Genomic DNA, 13,380 nt, shown 5'->3' with positions numbered 1-13,380 from the left:
TTTATACCTATACATGTATAGAGTCCAGCTACAATGATATATATATATATATATATATACTAATATTATAATATATAATATATATCTAATAGTAATACACTTTCAATAATCTCATCATTAATTTTAAACTTTATCACTAGTAACGTAAATTTTAAATAATCTTATTATTAAACTAATTTAATGAATTAAGATTTAATTATCGGAATCTAATTTAATGGATGATAAAGAAGTCTCTCTTTCTCTCTTTCTATTCATAGCTTCCCCTCCTTCCCTTCCGTTGCGCCTTTTTGTTACGTAACCCGGTGCACTGTATACCCAATCAATAATTTTATTATAATTTTTAATTTTAATTCATATATATATATATATTATATAATATATATAGTATATATATATAATACTATTGGATGATAATATTATGCAAGTATAAATTTAAAAACAATATTAAAACTTAATGTAGTTTTTAGATGGATGTGATGTACATTGGACCTCCATGTAGTGTTATTTTTATTTGACTTTACAATTTTTTTTTACAAAATACTCTTCTATTATTAAAAAAATGAAATTTATTCTACGCTGTATTTTAGATTTATTTTTATTTTTTCACTTGTATTATTTGTTTATATACATTACAAAACTATTTTTTTCTCGTCAATCTATATATCAATATCAATACTATATATAAAATATATAGAAATGACAGACGAAATTAAAAAGAAAAAAGAATATCCCTGCAAACGGTATGATCAATTTGTTAAAAAATCTCAAATAAGAACAAACGGTTATGATGAATCTGTTAAAAAAGCATTTATATCTATCTATTAAATTTAATTTTACGAACGGTTATAATCAATTTATTAAAAATATTTAAATAAAAATGAACGTTGTTGAAAATAGCATTTCTTTTCATCTATTTTATATTAAAATTTAAATTTGAGTTTAATTGTAAATTGTAATTTTATTTTTGACATCAATTTGACTGAATAATTAATTTAAAAAATTAAATTAATAATGGATCAAAAATTAAATTTTAAATTTTGAAATAAATATCAATTAAATTTTAATTTTTAGTTTAAAATAGATATTTAATTTTAATTCATCATAAATTAAAAAAATATAAAAATATTAATGTATATATAAAAAGTAACATGTAAAATATTACAAAATATTTTTTAATAAACTATAACATATAAATTTATAAATTATAATTTTTATTATAAATTTTTAAATAAATATAATATACAAATTTATATTGATTTAAACTAAATTAAAATAATTATTACGTGCATTTGCAAGTACAGTCAACTAGTTATTGTTAATAAATCTAACAACTTTATTAAGAGTAACTAGTTAAATAATATTAAAAACATATTATGAATATCTATGGTAAGCTCATTGAAACTTTTATCACGTTATGTTCATCTATATTTTCCTTATTTCTACATTTTATTTTTTTGTTAAAATAAGCTGAATATATATTCTACCACTTTTAATTAGTATTTTTTATTTCATCTAAATTATAGATTTATTGTTTATTTTCTAGAAAATGAAAAAAAAAAGTTCGATCGTGTCTTTGAAAAAACAAATACGGTATAAAAAGTAAAAAAAAAAAAAGTGTAATTAATTAAGTCTATTTATTTCTTACAAATCAAAAATTATTTACAATATGAGATTGTAATTATTTCTAATTAACAAGGTGTGCGCCATATCTTTTTTATAATTTTTTATTTTTTATAAAAATCACTTTTATTTAAAAATGACCATTGCTATGAATTTTTCACAATATTATTATTATATATTATTCATGTGTTAATAAATATGTATATATATATATTTTTACATGCTTCAATAAATAAAAATTATTTTATTAATGTATAAAAATAATATGTGGATATAATTGCGTAATTTAAATTAAATATGTTTTAAATATGGGACGAAATTGGAGGGTATCAATCAACTACGCATAATTATTGAATTCGAATTTAAAACAGGTTTAACTTAAAATTTAGGAAAAATTTCAAATACCATCTATGTGATTTCATACTTTCTCACTTTAATACTCTGTTGTTTAAAGTGTATTTTTTTCTTTTTATTATTGATTCTATTGTTTTTTTCGTTAAATCAATGTTAAAGTTAAATAGTAAAGAGTACTAAAGTGAATATTCGATAAATCTAGATAGGGTATCTGAAATTTTGTATATAATTTAATAAAATATTAACAAAAAAGCTGACATAAAAATAAAACCACAAGATACTAATTTGATACACTTTAAACCATAGGGTATTAAAGTGAAAAAATATAAAATTATAGGTGTGATATTTGAAGTTTATCCTAAGATTTGATAGTGTTTGTCACGTAGCATGCATGCACGTGACACGTGCCACATACGTTGTAATTTTTAACTTCACAAAAACGCCACACGTGTCTCCGCAGGGCACGTTCACGCACCCATTCTACAAATCCACACGACGTCGACGCCGAGCGTGAAAGCTCGTGTGCATGGCAACGCACGTGCTACCGCACGTGTGAGTAGCTCACACGGCCGCACTATATATACGTTGGATTTAGTAGCCGTTAAAGATGGGAGTTTGAATGGGTCAAAAGAAAATTCAAATTGGTGAAGAGTAAAATTCAAATTGGCTTCCAAACTTTTTCTGATATTTTACTTTTAAGTTTTAATCTTTTAATTCTTAGAGTAAATTATTATTATTAATTTAATTGAAATGAATATAATAAAAATTAAGGATCGTATTATAAAAATGGAAAGATTTGATAACTAAAGTGAAAGATCACATTTATTAATTTATCAAAATGTTTACCATACTCCTAACATAAGGCCGATTAAGGCGTGGAAATTAAGGCTAAATTACACCTTTGGTCCTCAAATTGTGGGACAGTGATATTTTAGTTCTCAAAATTTGTAATATTTTGAATTTAAAATTTTAAATTGTTGTAATTGAGTCCCAATGTATAATTTATTTTGACTAAATAAGCTAATATGATAGTATATGATGGCGACATAATTTATGACATAGCGATGAATAAAATATTATATCATTATCACATTAGTGACATATCATCATAAAATTAATTAGAATTTTATGAAGTATATATACTGAACTTATAAAAATAACCAACGCTTTCAAATTTTGAGGTTCAAGTGCGGTTGATTTACTCAAATCAAACAGATTGAAAAATTGAATAGTAAAATTAAAATTTGAAAGCGTCTATAGTTCAGATATATTCTGTATATTTTTACTAATAAAAAAATAACTAAAATAGAGGAATAAAATATGAGAAATGATATAAGTACAACAATAACGTAGTTGCAAAATTTACATCATGAAATATAAACATTATATACTACTCAATTAATACAAGGTATAAGATATACACTCCACTGTAAAATGTAAAAATATTATTTTCTATCAGAAAAAGAAAAAGGAAAGAAACAATGAACTTTATCCCAATTCCACACAAAAAGAGAGAAAGAGAAGAAAAAAATATAAGAGGGAGAAAATGAAATGTACGGATAAGAAGAGTTGAATGGGGACAAGAGAAAGACCAAAATTATTGCGTAAACATAGTGTATATGTATGACTCTGTGTACGGCATATAATTTTTCATAATAATAAATACTTTTGTAATCAAAATTTAATTCCACACAAACAACATACACTATCTAAAACAATTATCTATAAAAAGTATAGCATCAAAAATAGTCTTGATTATTTAGTGTCTGAGAAATTAAATTTTGATTTTGAGATTTTTGTCGCGTGATTTTGAGATGTTAGTGTTGGCTTAAATGGATTAGTATCCTGTCCTGTGCTGTGAGGCCATGTGGGTTGAGTCATGTTCGAAATGACGTGAGACTGGGTTGGGTCGAGTCATGTTCGAAGTGGCGTGAGGCTGGTTGGATCAAGTCACAATCGATATCCGTGGACGCTGTATTTATACGCTTTAAGTGAATTGATTGCGTATTTCTAACAGCTCAAGCTTTTGGGATTAATAATTAGCGCCAATGATCTAACAGTTCGGAGATGTATTTGTACACGTGGTGTAGCCAAAATAATTTTTCAAGTAGAAGAGCTTGAGCCTGGAGAGAAATGTGGAGCTAGTTATTAATGACTTTTGGGAGAAGCGATTCCCCACGCAGCTACACCAACGACAAAAATGACAAAGTGGTGCCAGGCTAGATTCCACTACTAGGGTTAGATGCAAACAAAAAGAAGGTAAGGGGGAGAGGAACTTAGCATCTATTTTCTTCAAAAAAAAACAAAAAGAAAAAAAAAAGATTGATCAATTCACACCCACGATGAGACATTATCATAAAAAAAATATTCTATTTATTTTTGTACGTGATATTTCGTTTCGTACATTATGATAAATTAGTTACGATATTTTCTGCGATTCTATCGAAGAACGCAGAACTATATCCATATATATTTTATTTCTAAGTTCATTTTATCTAATAACGTCGGATGTAGCTCAATACAAAACTAAGCATAAGTATTCTTTATTATAATTATTTTATATAAAAATAATAATAATAATTAACTAAAGATTTTTTATGCTGCACCCAAGTAGAAAAATGATATTTTAAAAAATATCAAAAGGTATAGGATCCATAACTTTAAAAGAGAATAGGAGGATCTATATAAGTTTAATATTATTGCTTCAATTCCGAAGATATTCATCAAGATCGTTTATTAAATATTTTATCTTATATTAGATATGATTTTAAAACGATACGATTTTTAAGCAAGGAAATATTTCCTTCACATAAAAGTAAAAGTGGGATTTTTTATTTTTAGAAATTTATTTTAATAGTAGGTTCCAGAGTCTAAGACACGCGACCAAATTAATTAGAACCGGATTCTTCGCCTATGTTTGCTCATGCACATGCACGAAATCAAAAAATTATTTCGTTAAAATGGTAAGGAATTTAAAATATAAAAATATTATTTTATGGCAATTTAAGTTATTCGAGATTAATCATAAGGCGATTGCTTAACGTTTTAGTTTTCACAATTAGAGTAAAAAGTTCTAAAAGTTCTATTCCTCACCAGCCTCCAATTTTATTTAATTTTCTCGTAATTTATTCCGGACATATTTAGTTATCCGAAAGTGGCGGAGGTTAAAAAAAATTAATTTTTGTAAAAATTTCTAGTCCAGATGCGAGAAAATTTGTCACATTATGCATGTGAATTGCTTCATGACATTCATCTTTAGTTTCAATATCTAGGGTTTGCGAAGCATCCATATTTTAGCATCAAAGAGCCTTATTAAAGATCAAATTCCTTATGATCTTGACCGTGGAGAATGTCCAACTGGGAGATATGGGAGAAGATGTGCATTTTATTTGGAATAGATGGACAGGAAAGATGAGGCCTCATTCTAAATTTATTAGGCTTATTAAACTTATAGCATGCTGGTAGGTTATTTGGGATATCATGAATAGAACGATCTTCGGGATAACACACACAGACCCGACCCTCGGAATTCACAAGATTAATCAGCTGATGAACTTGTGGGAGAAGCTCAGTCCAGCAGAGCGACTTAACTGTAACTAGTAATGATAGCTAGTGTTGGCCAGTGTTAACTGTAACCCGTAGTGTTTTTTCTGCCATCCTCCGAGGCCAGTGCTGCCTCACCATGATCATCGTCTGAATGAATGAAATGAGTAACGTGCTATCTTTCTCTAAAAAAAAAAATCAAGCACTACTTAGAATGAAAACTCACAAAAGTTAACAAAAATTAATTTTGTTTTATATAGTATCAGAGCAGAATGCAGCTCAATAAGTAAACTTATTGTATGTATATGCAGTTGTAAAATTTGAAGCTAGAGTTCCATGAATATAATATGTAATATATGTAGTTGCTTATCTGATTAAACAAACAAGGACAAGTTAAATATGTTGGGAGGCTTAAGCCTTAATCAACTCAATAATGAAGCATATCTATACTCTTATATGAATCCCCAATATCAAATGATGATGTGGCAAGCTCTCATTTTTTTATTTTTTTAAATAATTTAATTATTTCTTTCTCATCTTCTTTAACGTCTAACTCTTTACCTTCCAATAACATCACCTTCTCTCTTTTTATTATTATTATAATTAATTCAAAATTATTTTTTTCTTTCAAAAGTTCTAACTCTTCTTCTCTTCTTTAATGTTCACCTCTTTACCTTCCAATAACCCCACTTCTCTCTCTTTATTATTGTATTTAATTAATAATTAATTTTTTCTTCCCCCAATGTCTCCATTAATCTCTTCGTTCTTCAACTCTTGCTAAATTTTTTTCATCCTCTCCCTCTCCCGTAAAAGTCGCTCGCTTTCATCACTGTCACATCGCGTCAAGTCCATAGAATCCGCAGATCCCGTCGTGTATTTGGTGGGGATGGCAGTGGTGGTAGAAGATGAAGATCTTGGATGCGGCGGCTTATTATTGATAGTATATATATATGGTGATAATCAAGTAATCAGGAATTTTTTGTATTTACTTTTTCTTTTATGTTTTGTTTTTTAAACTACCTTATCTATTAGCTTTTTTCAATTTCTTTTATAGTTATTTAAATGTATGTAAAATTGTTAAACAATAAGCTGATAGAAAATATTTTTTTTATAGGATTTGTTTCTAGAATTAGATGTTTTTTTAAAGGATTTGTATGTATGTTATAAATAATTGCTTACCCCAATTTACAATTTTATATATACACTGAATAATTTTAAAAAATTTACTATTATACAATTAAAATCTAATTCAACAAATACAATTTAAATCATATTAAAGTTTATATATGAAAATTTTATAGCACCTTGAGCTAATTTTATTTAAATTATTTTTATTTAAATTAATTGAATTATTAATCTGGCTAATAATTTTATTTAAATTATTTTGTCATTCCTTTATTTTGCGCCTCTTTTTTTTTTTCTCTTTTTTTTTTCTTTCTTCATCTCCTCACTGTATTTTGTTTTTGATATATGTACAATTTCAAACTATCATCGATGATCAACAATAATAAAAAAATAGCTTCGATAATATTTGTCCGCTGCATCGTGCGGATAACTACACTAGTAAAATAATAATTTGAGGAAAAGAAAAGCATAGATAACACTAACAACATAAAATATTTCAATTCTATCTTAAACTAATTAAGATTAAAAGTCAAATCTAATCTAAATAACTGATGAAGATATGGATAACAACTAATTTATATTTAATTTAATCTAAAGATAATCTTAATCTGAATTAGCATCAACAACATATAATATTAGAGGGTTAATTGCATATAGCTTTCTGTAAACAGATCGAATAGCAAATATATCCCAACAAGGTTTAATTAACTTTTTATTTTTTTATCCCTACAAAAGTCCAGTAATATTTATATTTATCCCTCTGGTTTATTACCATCAGAGCGTTGTTTATTTTTTACAACAAATATATGAAATTATATTTTTACCCTTACAAATATATATATATCCCTCCAAAAGCCTGCTATGCAGAAATGTCTTCCCAAAGAGTATTTTACCAAATAATATAAGAAGGGTAAAATGGTTAATTTAACTTATTCATTAGTAAGGGTTAAGTATTTTACTTGTGGTTAACTATATTTTTCTAATGGATTCTAACAGCAAGGGGTATATTCGAAAACGATAGGACTTTTGCAGGAATAAAATATATTTACATAGAGCAATTCGATATATATTTAAAAGGTATACCAGCAATTCGATATATTTACATAGAGCTGTACGCAATTAATCCAATATTAAATATATTTATTTTACCAACAACTTCATGCATTTATCCGAGTGCAAGCATGAAGAACGGTTTCGCACTAACAATTAGTTCTCATAGTTAATGTTGAAAATATAAAAGCTAGATTGCACTTTTGGTCCTCAAACTTTAGGGCACGTGACTTTTTGGTCCTCCAATTTATTTTAATTCCTTGATTTAAGTTTTTAAAATTATTCAATTAAATGCTATGGTTTAATTTATTTGACTAGATACTGATATTTTGCTTATATGGTGGTGCTATGGCATCATAATTTGCCACGTTATCAATTATAACAATATCACATCGGTATTATATTAGCAGTACACCAGTATTTAACCAAGTAAATCGGACCGATTGCAATAGTTTAACATGTTTGAGTGAAAAGTATGTAATTAAAGTTTGAGTATCAAAAGTACAATTTAGATTGCAATAGTTTAACATGTTTGAGTGAAAAGTATGTAATTAAAGTTTGAGTATCAAAAGTACAATTTAGCTGGATATATATAAAATATAAAAAAAAAATCATTATCTTTAAACAATATATATTTCTATATACATCAAGCCTCAAAATATTTGTGTAGTATTCCTGGAGTGCAGCAATTGAGACTTGTCGACACGTTGGGAGAGTGTCGGGACAAGTCCGAGTCGCGTTGGCGCGAAATAAATGCAAAACGGACTCAGTGGGGATGCGAGAGCAGGAATCAGCATTGGAATCTGCAAATTACAGATTTTCTATATTTTGCACCGGTACAAAGGGGTATACCGGTACCCCATATAGTTTTCCAGCGCAGACTGCTCTCGGGTTTGCCATCTTTGCTGCGTGTACCGGTACAACATTGATGTTGTACCGGTACACTAGGGTAGGTAAGAGACTTTTTGCGAACGGCTTCAACCTAGAGAGAGAAAGGAGAAGGTTAATGTATATCGTTTGAAAGATAGAAGTATTCAAATCAGATGAAATTTTGATAAAATTTTTTTTATATTATTTACTACTAGATTAATATCTCTCATCGAAAATTTTAGTGTTATACCATCACTTTTTATTAGATTTTCATTTTCAGCCGTTGATGTTAAATCCTTTTGATCACTTGGTAAATAATATCGAAAAATTACAAAATATATTTTTTTAGATATTTCAAATATGCTAGATCAAGTCTAATGGAGCCGATCGTCGATTCGAAAGCTCCATCATCGAAAACGACTTAAGAATACAGAGACCTCCGTGCTCTTAATAGCACTTATTTGAAATGACTGGTTCGAAAAGTGTAATCGCGAGAGAGATTTTTCGCCATAATATTTAAATATTTAATATTTTATGTTTTATTAATTAAAAACAATGAATTTATTTAGATGAGATACGTATAACATATACTGTTTCCATATTGGGACAAAAATTTGGTGGGCATCCGTGATGAAGCCGATGGGCGCCGTGTGTGTACGGACGTCCATCGCCACCGCCCCTCTCTCTCTCTCTCTCTCTCTCTCTCTCTAAAAATAGGAGACCACATATTTTTCTTTTCTTTTTTTTTTTCCCGTTTTTGACGGTCACGATGAGCGCCGCACGCCATGCAGCGCCCATCCGTTGTTTGGGTATAATGCCCACCAAATTTTTGTCCCCCATATTGCATGGGCCATGAACAACTCCTAATCATTGAGCACAGTAGATAACAGGTGTAACGCACGAGGGCTTTTTTGGACGTATAAGAAAAGCTGATGTGGAGCTCCATCACCCAACACAAACATGGAGATCCACTTTAATCTCTTCTTAATTTATTATTAATTATTGGATAAATTGGACTACTAGTCCCTACTTTTATTTTCATTCTCAAACTTTTTAAGGCTTGTTTGGCATTGTTACCATTTTTGTTTAATAGTAATTGTATATAATTTGATGCAGTAGTGGCAAAATTTTTCTATTATTTTTTTAGTCGATAAGGTGCTGTTTGTTTCACGGAAAGTGAAATTCTGATTAAAATAGAATTTTAGGTGAATTAAGTTTTAATTTTGAATTTAGATAAAGTTACAGTGAATCAAACAATAAAAGTAAAAAATTTACAACTAAAAATCACTTCACCTCTCTCAAGTTCAAATGAAACAAGCACATCCTAAATAATAGATAACAACTTTGAAACAAAAAAATAATAATAATAAAAGCAAAGAAAAAATTGCATTCAATTTTTTTCCTTTCATAGTGAAATGAACAAGGACCAAAGTACAAATATTCTAAAAAGCTCAAGTACTAAAACAAAATTAGAGCAAAAGTTTAGGGACTAGTAGTGCAATTTACACCTATCCCTATCCATTCATAGATGGTGGCAACAGTAAGTGAGTGGCCACCCCATAAAAAAATTATCAAGTAATAATGAATCAATGCTCTTTGTTTTTAATGTTGCTTTTTAAAGCAGTAGCATGTTCATGTTCAATATATTTGTTGACTTTATTGGCTAGATTCTATTTCACTTTTCTCTCACAATATCTTAATATTTTAATCTCCCCCCCCCTTTTTTTTTGAAGAGAATAATTAATTCAAGGTAATGGAATATGCCACTTATGAGTGTGATTGCACCACAAGTGCTATTTTTGTTGTAATCACTTTTGTGAAAGAGCTAGCACTTTCTTGTCAATTTAAAGTTCATATATTAATCACTAAGATTAATGATTAAAAATGTTTACAAAAATTTTGGAAATGTACCAAAATTCAAACATACTCTTTATTTAGTGCTCATGGAGCTGAGATTGAGTCTCATAACTACATAAATAAATAAATAAATATATAAAATGACCCCCCAAAAAGTATTATTCATAGAACATGTATATTTACCCCCTTCAAAAAGGGAAAAAAAATTTCTTTCATTTAATTGCGAAACTTACAAAGATGGATTGGCGTGCTCTTGCAGATGCAAAATAAGCTAGACCAAACAGACCCTTATCGGTTGATTGCTAGAGGGAGATAGTGCGGCCCGATTACGACGCGCATGCGGGCGAAATGTTGGGCTGGGCCACATCACTTGTGCCGACCCGGCCCGCTAATACTTATTCTTCCACTCTCTTGGACCACTGCATAAAAGAGCCTAACTTTGAGGAACTTGTAGCTCAAAGTACTAAACACCTAATTGCTTGCATTTGATTAACCTTTTCACATTAGAAAGAAGATCTTTAAGCCTTTTCAAGGAAAGATTGACTTAATGAAAGACATTATTTTATTTTATCATACATTAAGATAGACCAGAGTAACAGCAAAAAGAAGTTAAATGATTCATATGGTATCAGAGCAGGAGATATTATATAACAAAGTAATACAACATCCACTCCTTTATGAGAGGAAGTTTATTATGTAACACTTACACCACATCATTAATAACCAGTTAATCATATATTTCTATTTGAGGAAAATACAATAACAATATTTTTCTAATAACCATGATGGGATGGATGAACCCAAAAAAATAATCTGATTCGTTGTGGACACCATATTAGCAATATAACTGCTGCATTCTAGACCTTTCCCCTTTAGGGGCTGTTGGTTCCTTGGAAAAAGTGTTGCAAGTAAAAATTTTATTGATAAATCTTTTTTCGCCCGTTTGCTTTGAAGAAAAATATTTATTTTGAAAAATCTTTTTTCATATTTCATGAAAAACTAGTATTTTTATTTTTTGATTTTTTTATAAAATAAAAACACTAATTTAATTTTTTTACTGAAAATTAATTTTTGAAAAATCTATTCTTATGATAAAATTCCTGTCTTATGAATTTTTTGGTAAATATATTAGAATATAGATAAATATATATATAATTTTTGCATTTGGTTGAATATAGAAATTACCCAACTATATTAATAAAATTACCACAAAACCCTTTTTATAGACACAAATTATATATCAATCTACGCTAAATTAATTACATAAAAATCATAATTCTTTGAATATAAAATCTATTTAAATATTCCTAAATTTAGGGAATTCATAATTTTATTCATCTCTTATACTCAATTTAAATTTTGGAAATTATATAAAATTTGCAAACGGATATTTAGTCTTTCTAAATCAAATTTTTAGAAAAAGAAAATTATCTTCCCTAAGATAATTTTCCACGAAAATTTTTAATTTCTGTCACATAAATTTTTTGTGACAAAACCAACATGGGATTTCATAATTCTGACATCCCTTTTTCAGGCATCTTTAAAAATATGGTAAAGCAAACAGACTCCGCACCCAGTGACTACTAAAAAGTCATGAACTCTTATTTGTTTCAGTAAACTCAGACATGAAGCATTACTTTCAGTGAACTTCACTTCAAGCAAGTTTGTTTCATTTATGAAAAAGTTAGGCATTTGAAAAAAAAACAACAAAAAAAACAAAAAAAACAAAAAAAAAAAGTGGGCACTTTATGAAACAACCGTTGTACTCTAAAATTTAAGCTTATATTTAACACCCCTCCTCACGTCTGGGAGGAAATTAATATACTAGGAGCCTGGCGTGACTCGAATTTAGGACCTCCTACTTTGACACCATGTAAAACAACCGTTGTACTCTAAAAATTTAGAGAAATGATTCGGTACTTTGTAAAAAATAAAAATAAAAAAGATCTTAACCATTGATTAATAGAGGGTAGAAATGTAACTTTAATACTTAGCAGGTAAAAGGATTATTTTATTCAAGGTTAGTTTGGTAATTAAATAATACAATATTTAAAGAAACTTTTAATTGAGGTCCTAAATTTATGCATTAATTAGCACTAATTTAGGAAATTAATTGATTAACCAAATTTATGCAATTATTAGGCATTAATTTAGGAATCTACTTTAAATGTTTTAGTGTTTCTCAAATTATGCATTAATTTAAATTATAGAAATTTTAGAAATAGTTTTATTTCTAAATACGATGAATTTAAATTTTAAAAATTAAATACTTAAAATTTAAAAGTGAAATTTAAATTAGAGGAATTTCATATTACTATTTAAAAACTAAATTTCTACCAAGATTTAAAATACAGTTTATTCGCACCAGTTTAAAACGTAATGCATAAAAAACTTAGAGAGTAAGATTTCTACAACTAGATTTCTCTAGAGGAATTTCATATTACTATTTAAATTTTAAATTCAATGATTTAAAAACTAGATTGAACCGATTGATTTGACTGATCAGACTTTGACCTATTCTATCAAGAATCTGATTTTAACCTATTGAACCGAATAACATTAAGAACAATTTGGAACCGGTAAAGATAATAAATATTTTAAACAGAATGATAATTTAACTGTTAGAGCTAATAAATATTTTAAATATAATTTTAAACATATAAATTAAAAAGATTAGAATTATTGGTGAGAAAAAAAATAGTTAGGAATTTGAATTCGAATCTGACTAACAATTACAAAACTTATTTCCGAACTCGACGGATTTCAAAAATCCATATCCAAATTCAAAACTGACCAATTTTTCGAAACCCAAAACCAAACCTAAACCAGAAGATTAGAATTCAAACAATTATTTCTGTTTACCATATTTCAAAGTATTTATATGAAACTTAAATTTTTAAAATATAAATTTGAATATAATATTAAATTTTAAATTTAAAAGTGAAATTTAAATGAGAGGAA

This window comes from Ananas comosus, linkage group 2 (assembly GCF_001540865.1).
Source record: "Ananas comosus cultivar F153 linkage group 2, ASM154086v1, whole genome shotgun sequence".
Classification (NCBI taxonomy): domain Eukaryota; kingdom Viridiplantae; phylum Streptophyta; class Magnoliopsida; order Poales; family Bromeliaceae; genus Ananas; species Ananas comosus.
Note: the sequence above shows the minus strand (reverse complement) of the source record.